The sequence below is a fragment of the Bombus vancouverensis genome, unplaced genomic scaffold (genome assembly GCF_051014615.1).
Source record: "Bombus vancouverensis nearcticus unplaced genomic scaffold, iyBomVanc1_principal scaffold0040, whole genome shotgun sequence".
Classification (NCBI taxonomy): domain Eukaryota; kingdom Metazoa; phylum Arthropoda; class Insecta; order Hymenoptera; family Apidae; genus Bombus; species Bombus vancouverensis.
In genome coordinates this window covers 283936-302210 of record NW_027468931.1, presented here as the reverse complement: position 1 = coordinate 302210, position 18275 = coordinate 283936, and the positions used below count along the sequence as shown (strand labels likewise).

Here is an 18275-nt window from a genome sequence, read left to right as displayed (position 1 = left end):
ATCTTACCTAACCAATAGACAATTCATGGTCAAATGCCTAGACGTCACTTCCGCAACATTTCCAATAGAAGACGGTATACCCCAAGGTAGTATCTTCGGACCCCTACTGTACTCCATCTACACTGCCGACCTACCTATATCAAACGATATAACAATAGCGACATTTGCAGACGACACAGCGCTATTAGCTACCCACGCAGACCCGGTAATAGCCTCATCCACTCTCCAGCGAAGTCTCGACTCCATGGAAAAGTGGTTTCACAAATGGGGCTTCAAAGTCAACGAAAAGAAATCCTCACATGTAATCTTCACGCTCCGAAAACAAACCTGCCCCCAGGTCACCATCAACAATGCAACAGTTCCTAGCAAGGTCACAGTCCGATACCTGGGCATGACCCTGGACAGGAGACTAACGTGGAAGACACACATCTCAGATAAAACGAAGCAACTAAAGGACAAACTAAAAAAACTCTATTGGCTCACGGGCCGACGCTCCAAACTAAACATACAGAATAAAATTACCCTCTACAAGACCGTAATAAAACCTGTCTGGACCTACGGAATCCAACTATGGGGAACAGCAAGTAACTCCAACATTGAAATACTCCAACGCTTTCAATCGAAAACGCTAAGATCCCTAATTGACGCACCTTGGTATGTAACCAATGAAACAATACACCGCGACCTCAAGATACCCACCGTCAAAGAGGAAATAGCAAAATATAGCGACAGATATAGCAAAAGAATCAACAAACACCGAAACCCCCTAATCACTGGACTACTCGATACGACGGACCAGATTCGCAGGCTGAAGAGGCACTACCCGCTAGACCTAAACGTTAGATTCATTTAATTATCCAAATTAAGCATTTGCACTTACTTATAATACTTATAAATTATACCTATCTATAATAAGTATTAACTTACTGTAAATAAACAGCCATGTCACTGCGCCACGCCAGAAAAATTACTGAAAATTCTCAACGCGAGAATTGATTGTAATTTCAACAAATAAATAAAAAAAAAAAATGTAAGACAGCAGGCGATAAAGAATATAGAAGCAAGCGCCAAATACGATAAGGATATGTTCGACGAAAACAAAGCTAAAATAGTTAGGTTCAACCTTGGCGATTTCGTATTACGTTATAACGTCACACCATATAACGTAATACGTTATAACGTTATAATATATAACGTAATACGTTATAACGTCATCCCATATAACGTAATACGTTATAACTTCATACCATATAACGTATTACGTTATAAAGTTATAGCATATAACGTTATACGTTATAACGTCATAGCATACAACGTATTACGTTATAACGTTATAAAATATAACGTAATACGTTCTAACGTCATACCATATAACGTAATACGTTCTAACGTCATACCATATAACGTAATACGTTATAACTTCATACCATATAACCTAATACGTTATAACGGCATACCATATAACGTATTATATTTCTGTTAACCGACTGAACAGTTTACATTCATCTGTTTTCGAGACGCCGCGCACACACATACATCCACACGCTGATATTCACTTACAAGTATCTCTACTACACATTTAACCCAGTCCAACACAGAAAATTATACATATCTCAACAAATGTTATAAATTAATAGTTTAGACGTTATAAATTAATTGCTTATATGTTATATATTAATGGCTTAAATGTTATAAATTAATAGCTTAAATATTGTAAATTAATTTCTCAAGTATTGTAAATTAATGGCTTAGACGTTATAAATTACTAGTTACAATGTTGTTATTTGATATTTTTTTTTATTTACCTTATATTTAAATTCTTCTTGGATGTTCACTGTCCGGAATTTCAGGCACGAAAGAGCTCGCGCGCGACTTCCGCGTTCCTTATATATCTTGACAAGGTGTCGAGATGTCAATCAAACGTTAACGATCTCTTGACATAGCAAAGGACGGGTTTTCCATTATAACAAAATCAAATTGAACAATTTCTTAATTTTTATCGTAAATTGGCGCCTTCGACGATTTAATACGGTATCCATTTTTATCATTTTAATAGTTTCTACAAACTAAGACTAAATTCACACCTCCTTGATACTAGTTTTCGACTATCAATTAGTTTGAACAAAAAGGGAAAAGAGCCTAACGGCAGTCGATGACGTTACTGTGAAATATGTTATGGTATTTAAATAATCAGCCACATAAAATTCATATTAATCATTATATTATATTATCGATATTCGTTCATTTACTCGTGCTAATTACAAAATAAAATGTTCTCTTTTCTTGAATAACACCTACATCACCGTCTGCGATATTTAAATTTCTTATTTAATGCTTATTTAAAAGTCAGGTACCTTTTTAATTCCTCTCAAGTTAAACGAGTAAATTTACTCGTTATAGTTGTAACATAAAATGGCTATTTTCTTCAATACCACTTGCATCGCTGTACGTGATACAAATATTAATTATGTATCGAATAATATGTACCAATTGGCTGTAATCGCGGTTAGGTATTTCTTCGTTTGATCTATCATGAGATCTATTAGGTTATTAGCGAAACACTTATTGATTCCTCAAAGATGTATCTTAACTTAAATCTTAAAGATTAACTAAATGATTATATTTGATTAGTATTCGACAGTGTCTATCATATTCAGCCATCTTCTTTTATAATTGATACTGCTCGGATCAATTATTTTATAATAAATTGCAGATTATGCCACGGTATATTATAAGATATTTGTCTATAGCTCCTTTTTTCTAATTCATTGATTTTATTAGTAGTCTCGTTGGTTTTTCCTGTGAGTATCTGCTGTACGTACATTTCCATTATACTCAGATTTTTAACATCGTTGTACGAATATGTGCGTGTTCTAGCAGTAAACATTGGTTTCGTTAAAATGAATGTAAGTAAACTTGGAATTATAATTGTAATTGACAACGATGACGATTAAGAGCGTGGTTACACTTAATCGTGTACATGATATTATCAGAAATTGTGATTGTAATTAACAATAATTAAAACAAAATTCAAAGAATTGAAATACGATATATCACCTATTTATATGCTTCAACACCTTCTTTCTTTTTTTCTTCTACGTGGAGAAATCCTCATGGACACTCCGCTGCATTCTGGAGAATTAGTGGAGTAGTTCCAGACTCCTACTGACAAAAACTCCACGGTGGCCAACCTACACGTTTGGCAGCAGTGCCCGAGACCTCTTGGAAATTACTGCCGGTACACTCCCCGCGTCTTCTCGTTAGGCCTATCCTATGAACTAACTAACTAAATGTGGCGTTAGGGGAGACGATTGTCCCCCCCCCCCAAAGTAGGCCTACCCAAATTTCAATTAAAAGTGAGTGTGTTAAGAAGTTATAAATACCCTGTTTCGAGGAAAGTTTTTTCTTTTTGGCGCAGAGCGCTTGTCACGCAGGAGAAGCCGCCAGTAACGAAAGGCTTAACCCGCCACGACACCCGATCGGGTCTGCGACGTGTGATTGTTTACGCCATGATGTATGTTCTCTTCCTCGGGCAGGATGAGTTCTTAAGCCACGTCGCCATCTACGTAGCCACTGACAAGTCAGAATTTACCAGCCCCACCGACTTGGAGGAGGAGTTGGCACTTGGCACTACTGGGCGTGAACAGTGCAATGATACCACTAGCACCTTTGGGACCCAACATGCCTAGGTATCCCTAATAACAGCGGAGATTCGTGGAATTCAATATTTAACCTCGAGCATTAAAAGTTCTAACTCCATTGGATTTGACAGGGTCCAGGATTAACACAATGCAAATCAGCTGATGTGCGCTGTATAAAGCAGCCAATATGGAGTACAATGCGCATCGAACTGCCTCTGTATCCCGAATAGCAGCGGAGATTCGTTGAATTGAATATTTAGCCTGGAGCATTACAAATTCTAATTGCATTGGATTAGACAGGAAAAAGAGATGACATAGTGCAAACCGACTGAAGTGCGCTGTATAAAGCAGCCAATGTGGAGTACAACGCGCATCGAGCTGCCTATGTATCCTGAGTAGCAGCGGAGATTCGTAGAATTCAATATTTAGCCTTGAGCATTAAAAATTCTAACTGCATCGGATTTGACAGGCAAAAGAGATGACATAGTGCAAACCGACTGATGTGCGCTGTGTAAAGCAGCAAATGTGGAGTACAACGCGTATCGAATTGTCGAAATTTGTCCAATAGCAGCGGAGATTCGTAGAATTGAATATTTAGCCTTGAGCATTAAAAATTATAATTGCATCGGATTTGACAGGAAAAGAGTGAACATAGCGCAAACCAGATGATGTGCGTTGTATTTGACATCAAACGTGGAGTATAACGCGCATCGAATTGTCTACATATCCTCAATAGAAGCGGAGATTCGTTCAATTACATATTTAATCTTCAATATTGATAGCTGTGGTTGCATTGGATTTTACTTATACTATATAACGTAATGCGTTATAGCGTTATACTGTATAACGTAATACTATATTACTGAATGTACTCTATTACGTGAAGGCTGCCAACTTAATACGCGGCGCTTCGTTCCGCAGTTCGTTTACTTTCTTGACCAGCGACTTCTTCAGAACTCTCTGGTTGCGATTCCTACTGACGACTGGTTACGGGCAACTGCTGTGTTGACCCACTTGCCTCCCTTTCTATTCTTACCATATCCCCACTCTACCTGTCTTAATATCCGTCCGCGATCATGGTAACGTTCGCCTTCTGCTCAGCATGTGAAGGAACGGCAAAACGTAATATGATATAACGTAATTCAATTTAACGGAATACGTTATAATGTAATGTATTATAACGTAATACTATATCTCGTAATCGTAATGGCAGTCGCCTACCCCGTCCAAGAACTCCTCGAACGCTGTCCATTCGCTGTTGGGCGACACATATACGGCCACTACCACCATTCCTGACCATTCGACCGCTGCGTATCCTTTGCCGCGCTCCAGCAGATCCCTGTGGGCGGACGATGCCGGCGCTGATGTCCAGGTGACAGCCGTCTGTATCTCCGGCGCAGTCCGGAGCGTCCAGGACTCTGTATGGCTCGGCCACCACCGCTAGGGCAACCGTGCTCTCCAGAATGGTTTGGAAAAGCAGGTCTTGACTGTCCCAGATTGTTCTGGAGGGTGCGCACCCTTAATCTTAATCACCTAAGTTCATGGCTTCAATCGCCGCTTCCTCCGCTCCAACCTCCTTGCTCGCGGCTTTAGGAGTCAGGGATTTCCTGCCGCCATCCTTCCTTGTTACCGTTTTCTACCGCGGACCCATCGGTCGACGGTATGGTTCTGTACAAAGAGAAACTTAGAAACGAATTAATCGTCCTGCGTAATGTCTATCGTGATCGTGATGTATGTGAAACTTTCCAAAGTGTCTAATTAGTCGTCATTTGAAGTTGATTTTGAGTTGATAGGGCGAGCCTGTAATTCAATGTTTCCCCTTGACAAAAGAAATTGTATTTTGATGTTACTAGCGGGTCCAGCCGTTGATACATGTTAATCGACGTTACGATCGAACCGGCCGCGGGCCATCGTTCGATAGATCTGTCGCGGCACTCGACAACAAATACCGCCACTAACTAATACCGGACAACGGTAGCGCAGTGGTTAGCGCCTTAGGTTACGAACGTTCGGGACTCGGATTCGGATCCCGGCGCCCGTAGTCCGATTTTTCTTCCACGCATCTAAATTAGAAAAATATAGCAGTACCCCAGCAGCGACATCTACAGCCAGCAGCTACAATTATTACAGACAACATAGACGCCTCAGATCGAATTAAGATCTATTTGCAGATGCTTCGATGAGAAATTATCCAAATGTTTTTCAATAGCTTTTCTACCCCTCCAACATCATTTTTGCCGATTGAAAGTATAAAATCGTACACGAACGTACCATTTCTCCCTTCTTATTAAAATATTATACTATTGTATCATTAAAATGTTGAAACGTTAAAATATAAAATTTCTTTCATCGAGGCATTAAGGTACAACCTGTTATCGTTCTTTTGTTAAGATCTCTTCGATAGAAAAAATGAAGCTTCTACATCTTTTATTTCATCGACAAAACGTTGTTTTAATTGAATTGTTGAGGTTCTTTTGATCAAAATGATACCGAACATGAAAGTAACCCCGAAAAGTTCGATTAGACGCATAGTTCGATTAACTACGTTGGAGATGGACTTCCTTCGGACATGACATTCTGAGATTGAATACGCGAGGCTTCTTTTCGCTCTAACATATACAACTTCCATCGTTTGCGAATTAGTCCAAGTTGATGCAGGCACCGCTACGAGGGTGTAATTAATTTCTAATTTCAATATCGTGTTATATCTCAGTTGCTTTCTGTGTTCCTTATTGTTACGTTCGATGTATATAGAACGTATAACCCCAAATCAGGTACTTGCCGTCAATTTGTAAACAGTGATTGTTAACAAATTTTAAAATATGATGTAGAAGAAAATGTTCATCACGTTAAAAATGAAAATTGCCGGACAAAATAGAAGAAAGGCCTCGATGTAACAATATAGATAATTGCATTGTAATGACAATTCTGCCCGAGCAGTCGAGGTAAACAGGCGCGAGTAAATGTGCTCCAGTGTTAGTGCGATAAATAGTGAATTTAGGAGGTTAAAACGTTAACGAACACTGTCACATGGTAAAAGTTTCAAAATGCAACAACCAATACCGCCGCCAAACAAAAAAGGGTGACATGTTTCATAAATGAAGCTACAAATACGTTAAGCAGAAAACAACCAATTAACAAAGAACAGGAAAGCCTATAAAAGGAATGGAAACGTTGCAAAAGCAGGAAGAAAACAGCTACAATAACGAACTATCCTATCAAGATGAAAACTGGAAGATAGCAACAGCTCACAAAAGGCGTAAAATAATCCTAAATACAAGCGCTATAGAAGTTCCCGATACAGAAATGCACCAGTGGCTACAGGACATCCCACTCCGAAATTCTTTCAGCTCACTGATAAAAGACGGAGATACGAGTTCAGAGGAAGAAATGACAACACATATCGTTAAACCACCACCGATCTACATTCATGCTCAAATAACAGATACCCTTATTGAACTATTAAACAACACTGTCGGAAGAGAAAACTACAGTATAAAGGAATTAAAACTGGAACAAGTCAAAGTGCAAACAAATACTCCAAAAATCTTTCGAAAAGTGGCGCAAGTATTAAACATACTATACATCATACATACCAGCTCAAAACAGAAAAGAACCACAAAGTAGTAATTAGAGACCTATACCCAAGAACAAACACCAAAAATATATGCAAGGAACTAACAAAAATCGGGCACCAAGTAAGAACAATAAATAATATAACCAGATACGATACAAAACAGTCATTGTCACTGTTTCTAATAGAACTCACGTGGCGTGGAGTCTGCTTTGTGTAGAGAGTCGCCGGACGTAACAAGTAGATATATTTACGAAGGCGTTACCGAAACCAAGATTTCAATATTTACGACAAAAATTAGGTCTGAAAAATAACAATGATGTTAAAAAGTAATCGTTTGTAAAGATTTCGAGTGTTAGGGAGGGTGTTGAAGTAATACTCACTTCTAGGAAAACTACATCTTCTCTAGCATTTAGTTCTCTTAGTCCCTGATGCTATTGAGTATTGTTTAGCTCTAAATCAATTTGAAGGGCCTCTCAGTCTCATAGCCTTTTTTAGGAATATGCCATGCACAGATGGTGCAGCAGGGTATATATAGACGGGCCAGTTTTCGTAATTATATAAATACCCATAGACTCATGGCTTCGAAGCTCTGTTGTAATGTAACGCTGCCACAGTGTGGTTCTGGATTAGTATACACTGTACTTATACTTATGCTTATATTTATACTTATACTTACAGTTACACTTATACTTAAATATATTTCTGTTACACATTGATCACGCGTTCCTCGAAGAGATAACTTCAACAAAGGTGGTTGGAAAATTCTTCAGCTTGCTCTTCGTTGCTTCTGGCTCATGTGTTGTCCGTTAATCTGATTGCTGGGATTAGTTTAATTGGCTCCTTTATTTTGTTCGTGGCTTTCCATAGGAAATAGTTGGAATTCTCGTACGCAGAAAGTGAATCTATGAATTTTGAGAATTCGTTATTATTATGATCTTTTATTTTACTTTCTATTTCCTTTGCAAGTTTGTTTAGATGTTTTTTTGCTTTCACGTGCTCTATGTTTTTGTCATTTTGCTTTCGCTTACCTTTTTCCCTCTGATTTTGTCAAGAAAGTCTTGCGGAATTATTTTTGTTTGCCCGTTATTTGGTTCATAAGTAGTAGTTGCCAATGCTACTTCTATAATCTCTGTCAATGTACTGCCTGTTCGCAGTGGTGCATATACTGCTACATCTGGAAGTAATTGCCGTTAGTTAGTATTGTAACGGTGGTTGCTTGAGCGTATTACTGATGGATTTGGCTATGTTGGTGTTAAGGGTGGCGATTGGTTAGTTACTTGTGCATAACTTCGGCTACCAAAGGTGTTGGTGTTTCCATGATTAGAGTTCTATACATATTGTATTGTTTGCTGTTGGATCTGATTCCGTAATATCTACTCGCTGTATGTTCTGCTTCGAAGCGTGTAGCAGGAGGGTGTGAAGAAAAAGCAACACCATGTTAATGATCATAGAGATCAACTTTTATCTTAGATATATGATTATTATGATTATATTATTCTTATTTTATATCTAACTAATGTCTAATAAATGTTATATAAAATAAATATTTTTTCATTATTAAAATCCTTTGTAAACTCTATAATTATATTATAATTTAGCTTCCTCAATAAAGAATTTAATAACATTGAAAATTTTTAATCATGGGTAATATTTTAAATATGACACTATTTACGTATGTTATAGGTAATGTTAATAGTTACACAATTTTTTAATAAATTAAGAAAAAACTAAAAACAAACTTACTTTCCAATATATGCGTCAAATATAAAAGCATTAAAGATATGTGTACATATTTAATTTGAAAATTGTGGTCTTGTTAAACTTGTTTGTTAGTAATAATAATGCATGTTTAATAATGGTTCATAATTAATATTCATTTAAACAATGCTTTCTGTAATAAATGGAGTATTGTATCTACAATACTCCATTTATCTGTATCTGTACACCTGTATCTGCTTGAAATAAATGGTGAGAAATTATAATAAATACATAATATAGTATTAGTTATTGAATAAGTTTACTGCTTTAGTTTATATTCTTTACTTTTAGTGCTTTCACCGAAGAATGACGCCAAACACAAAATCCTAGCTACTCGATCGCAGTGTTCAATGGTGACCGACTGGTAAAGTACATCTTGCGACATTAAGAACCTTATCTCCTTTACAGCAGTTAACAGACCTGTGTGTACAACTATGGCCTAGGGAAATTAACAGCGTAAAGTCATTAGTGTCTAATTTTATTAATGAAAACTTAAATACATTTTTTATGCTTATTATATATTTTTTTTAAATACTGTATGACTGGAATAATGTAATGCAAATACTTTGTTAAACATAATATATTAAAAATTGAATTTATATTCAATTACATTCTATTTTCCACCAAGAGTTACGCAATTAATTCGCAATTACTCTCTTCGTTTGGGATCGTTTGGAAGATAATACATTTTCTTACCACTCTTTGACTTGTTTCTGCATCCCTTGGTTGAGTAATCAGGCATTTGAACTAATGTTCCAAACTTAAATGTTAATTCTGTATGTTCTCTATGATGACTGCAAAAATTTGTAATAAACACGAAGTATAAATCACCTTAAAGTAAAAACGGATAACACCATACAGATTTAATTACTAAGATGTGTGTAGCACAAAATTTGATGTTAATTTAAAATTGTAATATAATTTATTGTTAAACTTTGCAAAAAAGTTGTATTTTCTTTTGAGGTTATCTTTAGCAATCTTATGAAAAGGTTATTCAACTATTATTTATATCTATTAATAAGAGCGACTTTTAATAATATCTTACTTTTTCTTATTATTCTTTATTTCCGTCGTTATATACACTCCAATACACGGTAAATATTATTACACTTTGATTACAGACAACTTTGTAAACGTATACTTTATACATTTATATTTATACCAATCTATACATAACTGCTGCAGGAAGCGCTTTTATAAATGGCGGAACCAATCAGCGTTGAACGAATAGATTTGCCACACTGTCCCTGTCAGGGACAGTAACTGATTCCGTCAGGTCTGTAACTGATTCCGAATTTGAAAAATCACCGTACGTGTAATCGATCCAGTGATCGAATTAAACTGTCAAAATTTCCAATTAGTTGTGGAATAACAATAATTTTTTGGCCGTTATCTTTTCTGATTGAAGAAAACAGTTACAAAACGAAGTGTATTCATTGAAACTTTTATTGCATGCAATTTTGCATAAATAGAAAAGTTTTATTTTTTTAGGAGTAGAGTTTTAATTAAACAAAAATATTTATTTTGCTTTGATAAAATTAAAATTGAGTGTTATTAATGTCTTAAGACGAATATTAATGAAAGTAATCTGGGAAATACAATATATTACTGTAATATCGTGGAAATAAGGATAGCATTTTTTTCCGATTACTTACAATTTATTAATATTAAATTGAATATACAAATATAAATTGGACAGAAAACGATGTTTATTTAACGGAAACTAAATGCAATACTCGTATCTATATCAAATAACTTTACAGTTATTTGACCACCCTCGTCACAACGAATCTAACACACACACTCTCTCTCTCTCTCTAACAACTCTATCAATTCTCACGACTCTACTCTTCGACGACTCAATTAGCTCTGATTCTCGCAACACGCACACTTTTCGACTCGCACACTCTGATCTTTCGGTCGTCCCGCCTTGGATAGCGAAACCGTCCTTCTTCTAACGTTGTCTATTGTTTCCCTCATACCTATGTAAGAACTACCAACTACGTGCCTTTAGTCACGCAGGCACTCTTAAATGTAAACGAACCGCAGAAAGACGACGTACTCGGTTTTATCTATTTTCAACTGATTTCTAATTCGAACTACCTTACGATATTACATTACTCCTAAAACTAAGCTCTGAAATCTGAGCATATATATGTCGGGTTTACATTAGAATTAGGGTTAGGGGCGTGAAACGAATCTTCGTTTGGGTTACACGTTGTCGTTATGCCATAGAGAAGACACTGACTAGTGCAAATACGATTATTATAGAACCGGACAAGTAACCGCGGTAGTTAGGTACTCGAGAAACTAATGACAATGTTCCTAGGTTCAATAACGAATCCGCGGTCGACGGGATGATAGATGAACGTACTCACAAAATCTAAGTCGGACGCGTAATATTCACTGATCGTAAAGAGTTACTCCTTTCATCAATGAGATCGCGAGCGAGAATGTCTTTCCCGTCCCGATGATGCCACGGAGGAAAACTATAATGGGGTGTGTCTAAGGACACGAGATCATCGGATTCGTCGAGAAAAGCCTTCGTTCAGAAAGTAAGGGAAATTGGCGTTGCTGCTAATTGGTCAATCTCCATATCGGTGGTTAGAAAAAGATGCCAGCCGCCCTCGAGGGAAAGTTGCTAGTGGGAGACACCGCTCGTTGAAAAATAAGTCTCCCCTATTTTCCCGTAGTTGGGACAAAGACTGTTTGTCTGTTTGAAGGACTTTAGTTGACTAAATCTTAAGATTTATAACGGGCCCTCGGGCTAGCCGAACATGTACTGGGGAGACGCATCGACATCTGGCAATCATCTTACTCGAAGAATAGGGTCTGCGTGTGGCGAGCCACAGGGTAGAAACCGTTGGAATGTTTACTGTCGCGTGTCGCCACGAATATTTCTTTTAAGGAGAGCTATAGAATTACTCCATACCTTTGTTAGGCAAAGCGTTCATCCCCTTTTTTTTTATTTATTTGTTGAAATTACAATCAATTCTCGCGTTGAGAATTTTCAGTAATTTTTCTGGCGTGGCGCAGTGACATGGCTGTTTATTTACAGTAAGTTAATACTTATTATAGATAGGTATAATTTATAAGTATTATAAGTAAGTGCAAATGCTTAATTTGGATAATTAAATGAATCTAACGTTTAGGTCTAGCGGGTAGTGCCTCTTCAGCCTGCGAATCTGGTCCGTCGTATCGAGTAGTCCAGTGATTAGGGGGTTTCGGTGTTTGTTGATTCTTTTGCTACATCTGTCGCTATATTTTGCTATTTCCTCTTTGACGGTGGGTATCTTGAGGTCGCGGTGTATTGTTTCATTGGTTACGTACCAAGGTGCGTCAATTAGGGATCTTAGCGTTTTCGATTGAAAGCGTTGGAGTATTTCAATGTTGGAGTTACTTGCTGTTCCCCATAGTTGGATTCCGTAGGTCCAGACAGGTTTTATTACGGTCTTGTAGAGGGTAATTTTATTCTGTATGTTTAGTTTGGAGCGTCGGCCCGTGAGCCAATAGAGTTTTTTTAGTTTGTCCTTTAGTTGCTTCGTTTTATCTGAGATGTGTGTCTTCCACGTTAGTCTCCTGTCCAGGGTCATGCCCAGGTATCGGACTGTGTCCCTGCTAGGAATTGTTGCATTGTTGATGGTGACCTGGGGGCAGGTTTGTTTTCGGAGCGTGAAGATTACATGTGAGGATTTCTTTTCGTTGACTTTGAAGCCCCATTTGTGAAACCACTTTTCCATGGAGTCGAGACTTCGCTGGAGAGTGGATGAGGCTATTACCGGGTCTGCGTGGGTAGCTAATAGCGCTGTGTCGTCTGCAAATGTCGCTATTGTTATATCGTTTGATATGGGTAGGTCGGCAGTGTAGATGGAGTACAGTAGGGGTCCGAGGACACTACCTTGGGGTATGCCGTCTTCTATTGGAAATGTTGCGGAAGTGGCGTCTAGGCATTTGACCATGAATTGTCTATTGGTTAGGTAAGATTTTAGGATGGAGTAGTAGGGATGAGGTAGGATCTTTTTAATCTTGTATAGTAGCCCTTCATGCCATACTTTGTCGAATGCCTGTTGGATGTCGAGGAAAACCGCTGAGCAATATTTTTTCTTTTCGAGTGTTTGGCTGATCGTATGTGTTAAGCGGCGGATTTACTCTACTGTAGAATGATGTTTTCGGAAGCCGAATTGGTGATCTGGGAGGTTTTTCAAGTTCTCTAGGATTGGAAGGAGTCGGTTCGTGAGCATTTTCTCGAATAGTTTGGACAGGGTAGGTAAAAGACTGATTGGGCGATAGGAGCTGGTTTCGTATATCGGTTTACCGGGTTTAGGGATGAGGGTAATCAATGAGATTTTCCAGGCCTTAGGATAGTGTTCCAGGCGAAGGATAGCATTAAAAATCGATGTGATGAGTGCTATCCCTTTTGTGGGAAGTTCCTTGATTGCTTTATTGCCTATTAGGTCGTGTCCGGCTGCTTTCTTGGGGTTTAGGCGACTGATTGTTTCTATAGTCTCTGCAGAGGAGAAGGGTTCGATAGGAGGGGACATTTGGAAGGGGGTGTGCAGGTATTCAGTAACGTCCGCGGCGGCTTTGGAGGAATGGGGTTTGAATACATTTGACAAGTGTTTAGCAAACAGGTCGGCTTTTCTATAGGGCTTCGCGCCCATCCACCTTGCGGACGGCGGATAGGTGGGATTATTTGTGGGGGGCGTGTGAGTTTCCTGGAGGCCTTCCATAGTGAGTAGTTGGAGTCGGCTGTGGGGGATAAGCTGGCGAGGTATTTATGGAAACAGTCGTTTTTATAGTTTTTTAAGGCTCTGGATAGCTTTCTAGTTGCGTTGTGTAGTTTGCGTTTGTCATCCGGTGTTCTATGGGTCTGCCATACTCTTCTTAGTCTACGTTTTTCTGCTATTTTTTTTAGTATGTATTGGGGATATTCTTGTTTGCTGTTAGATGGCTTTATCGGTGTGGAGAGGCGGATTGCATTTATTATGCTCGTGTTTAAGTATTCCGTGGCTGCTTCGATTTCATCCTTTGTTTTTAGTGGGGTGAAGGCTGAGGTTGAGTGTGTAAAGACTTCTCTGAAGAGCTGCCAGTTGGTGTGTTGGTTGTGAATGGAGCCATTAGGTGTATTCTCGATGATTGTTGAACTGACTGTTGCTATCACGGGAGAATGATCAGAGGAGAGATCAGCCGAGGAGTTGATCTGGACGTGTCTTGATGGGATATTTTTAGTTATGAAGAAGTCGAGAAGGTCGGGTATTTTGTTGGTGTCAGTGGGCCAGTATGTGGGTTCGTATGTGGTGAGGTAGTTGAGGTTGTTGTTTATTATGCTGTTTAAGAGGTTTTTGCCTCTTGCTGTAACCAGTCTGCTGCCCCATTGGATGTGCTTGGCGTTATAGTCTCCTCCAACTATGAATCTATTGCCCAGGGTGTCCAGGAAGTTATCAAAGTCTTCTTTGGCGATGGAGTGTCTGGGAGGGCAGTATACTGCTGAGGTGGTGATTGAGCCATGACAGTCTTCTATTGCTACGTTTGTTGCTTGGAGGTAGTCTTTCTGGAATGACGGAAGTTCATAGTGCTTAATACTTGCTTTGATTATTATTCCGGTGCCACCGTGGGCCTTTCCGCTGGGGTGTTGGGTATGGTAGAATTTGTAACCATTTATTTTCAGGTAGCTCTTGTCGGTGAAGTGGGTTTCCGATACGAGCATTACGTCGATTTGCTGGTGTTTTAAGAAGAGTTCTAGTTCAAGTTTGTGTTGCGCTAGACCGTTGGCGTTTCACAGTGCTATGCGCCTTGGTTTTATTTTGAGTCGGGGCGTGCTAATTTTTCCACGATGAGTGTTAGTAGCGATAGCAAGTGATTTATTTGCTCTGATTGTTTCTCTATTAGCTTTTCAAGCCTTGAGGAGTTGTCTGTGTTAGGTGGGTTGGGGACACTGTTTTGGGGAAGATTCCTTTAGCTGTTCGGGTTATTTTGGATGCCTTGTACTGCTTGGGCATAGGAGGTTCAGGTGGAGATGAATTTGGTAGGACTAGGTGTTTGGTTGGTTGAGGGGGTTGGGGTAGTCGTGAATTTCGGCGGGCTGGGTGTTTGGTTGGATACCTCTTTTGCTCTGAGCTTAGGGTACCTGTTCGCGTATAGTGTTTTGTATGCTGGGCAACCTTTGTAGTTGGCATGGTGGTCCCCTTGGCAGTGGATGCATTTCGCTGGGGTTTCCGGTGATTTGGCGCACTGGTCAGTGGAGTGAATGCCTGCGCATTTAACGCAGCGGAAAGTATGGTTGCAGTATTTCTGCGTATGACCGTACCTTTGGCACCTTTTGCATTGCACTATTTCTTTTTTCACGAGCGGTGGTTCGATCTTTACTATCGCGTTCATTAGGCGACTGATGTTGTAGATTTCCTTATTGTTCGGCTTTTGTTTAATGTCTAGGAAGAATAAGGATAACGGGTCTTTCGAGACTCTATGCCTTATATTACTTACGTTGATGACTTCGTGGCCGAGTTTTGAGAGTTCGTATTTGAGCTCGTCTATGTTTGCTGAGTGGTGTATGTTTCGTAGGACCACCCGGAAAGGCCTTTCCTGTTTGAGTTGGTAGGTGTGGAAGTTGTCGTTCAGGGTCCTGAGTGTCTTGGTGAGTTTTCTGTAAGCTTCTGGGTTCGTCGGCAGTATTTTTACTTTGTTGTTGCTTATCTTAAGGTTATATTCCTCCTTGCAGATATCTCTCTCTAGGGACTTGGTCATTGTCTGTATGTCAATGACGTCGTCCACAAATATTGGTGGGGGAGGGAGGATTCTCTGTGAGTGTTGGTTTGGTGGCGGTTCTACGATTTCCATGGCGTCGTTTGAGGATTCCAATACGGCGAATCTGTTGTGTGTGTTTATTTGCGTTGCTGTTTCTATTTTCCTTTTCTTTGTAGTATTGGCGTCGTTAGTGCGGAGAGTTCTGCTACACTTCTGCCACGGGGGGGGGGGTAGCACGGGGTAGCTGCGAGACTGCTCCGGAGAGCCTGGTCGCGGTTGCTGGGCCATCATCGAGCTAGTTAATTCGGAATGAACAACTAGTCGTGAGGCTGTGAGGCTAGTATTCGGGTTGGGGTTAGGTGCGCGGGATTTTCTTCTCCCTAAAGGGTAAGGGACACTTAGCTGTGTTCTCTTTCGACGGTTGGGCGACACGTGTTGTTTTCGGACTACGCTGGGCACTAGAGACACGTCTGCACACTTCGGCATTCCACAGCGAACTTCGCTGCAACATAGATGGATAGAAAAAAGCCATTTAAAATGATACAACGTCGGGAAGACAATTATGAAAATTATAAATGGAACACAAGATAAAATTGTTTAAGATTAATTCTTCTTTTTTTTTTTTAATCGCGAGTGTTTGCAAACGAAGTTTCAATCTGTTTACAATGATAGCAATGAGAGGAGGATGTCTATGAAAGTTATAAATGCGATATTGAATAACATTTCTGCGAGTGGGTTTGTTTTTCGTTACAAATGTTTTTTAAACGAATCTGCAATCTGTTGGTAACGGGACGACTGATAGGGAAATAAAAAAGATCGCGTTTTATTTGAACAGACAAATCTTTGAAATCTATTCGAAAGTCTATTTGAAATGGTACGAGCTCGAAAAGAACGGTGAATACTATAGAAGAAGGATTAATTAAAATTCTTATTAATCTGTACGCTTTGTATATTAAATACCTTGATCGATGACAAGATGACAAATTATTATACAAAAGAGTGAAGTATCCACGTCTGACATTAATATTGAGTATTACCATTACTGTAATTTAATTTTTAACCGATCCTGAAAATTCCTTAGAACGTAAAAAGTATAAAATGTGACTGTGCATTTCAAGATTAAATGCACTGTAATTTAGAAACAGTTATGAAGCGGAAACAAATAATTTATTCAGAATAAGAATTCTACGTAGTCATGTTAAAAAAAAACGTACTTATAACGCGTTTAAACTCCAAATATGTAAAGACAATAAGGGAAAAAAATTAAACGAAGAATCGTATTTTTTGTAAATTCACACAAGATTTTATCCAAAAAAAAATTGGCCTGTACCAATATTTTTATTTGTCGTTACAAGTTACGAGGGTATTAAAAAATTGGCCACGAATGGACCAGAGATAAGAATTTATCAGACTTGCTCTCGTAAATTTCAAGACGTTGCATCGGATATTCTTGAAAATCTTTGGACAATGGCTTCGATATTTCGCAGCTTCTATCCTCGAAGCGGAAGAACTCGGCGTTAAAAGCGACAGAACTGGAGAAACCCGGTGACCGCGAGCCTTTCACGCTCTCGACAGATTTCTCATCCTTCGTAATCCTCCCAGTGTCACCCAATTTCCACCCTCGTATTGCGATTTGTTGCTTCCAACGAGGCGACACCTTGTCTTGTGATTTCCTTTTTCGTCGCGTGAAACACGACCGAACACTTGTTCAAACACACAATTCATATTTATCTAACTCGGCAAAACGCCGTGTCATTGAAACAATAGCATTCTTTGGCTTTTATGTAAATTCCAATAAATTATGATAATGTTCGTGGAGACATTATTGCTACCTATTTTATCTGTCGTGATCCAAATTGATTTGTGGCTACGTATGTATATATATATATATATATATATATATATATATATATATGTCGGAGATAAGAGGACACCGGTGCCTTCCCTCTGAAACCTCGGGAAAATCCATAAAAACATTGTAATTAAAATCTACAGTTGTAACTAAACGATTTGCCGTCATTCTAACCAATTGTATTTGTTTGAGACTTGTGACAATGAGCTTGGGCTCAAGGTGACAATTATTCGCCGAACGTGGCCGCGGTCAACGGGACGAACTCTCCATCTAACAAAGGCATTGAGTAATCCTATAGCTCTCCTTAAAAGAAAGATTTGTAGCGGCACGTGGCAGTAAACATTCCAACGGTTTCTGTCTCGTAGCTTGCCACACGCAGATCCTATTCTCCGGGCAGGATGTTTACCAGATGTCGACGCGTCTCCACAGTACGTGATCGGCTAGCCCGAGGGCCCGTTATAAATCTTAAGGTTTAGTTAACTAAAGTCCTTCAAACAGACAAACAGTCTTTGTCCCAACTACGGGAAGATAGGGCAGACATATTTTTCAACGAGCGGCGTCTCCCACTAGCAACTTTCCCTCGAAGGCGGCTAGCATCTTTTTCTAACCACCGATATGGAGATTGACCAATTAGTAGCAACGTCAATTTCCCTTACTTCCTAAACGAAGGCTTTCCTCGACGAATCCGATGATCTCGTGTCCT

At 39.1% G+C, this 18275-nt stretch overlaps 1 protein-coding gene across 5 annotated transcripts in view; it reads right to left on the bottom strand.

The window, feature by feature from the left end:
• Positions 1–18275, bottom strand: part of LOC117164953 (uncharacterized) — a 92975-nt gene that overhangs the window by 13902 nt on the left and 60798 nt on the right. The window contains exons 1-6 of one of the 5 annotated variants that reach the window (XR_013061253.1): positions 8496–8512; positions 8247–8392; positions 7895–8120; positions 7599–7823; positions 3058–7518; positions 1806–2873 (exon numbers count right to left, since the gene is read on the bottom strand). The exons of 2 other annotated variants lie outside the window; for them this stretch is intronic. The gene's annotated coding sequence lies outside the window, so the exon portion shown is untranslated. Of the gene's footprint in view, positions 1–1805; positions 2874–3057; positions 7519–7598; positions 7824–7894; positions 8121–8246; positions 8393–8495; positions 8513–14512; positions 14528–18275 lie in introns of those variants that run through there. 2 more of the 5 variants (XR_013061252.1, XR_013061255.1) reach the window with 2 other exon arrangements.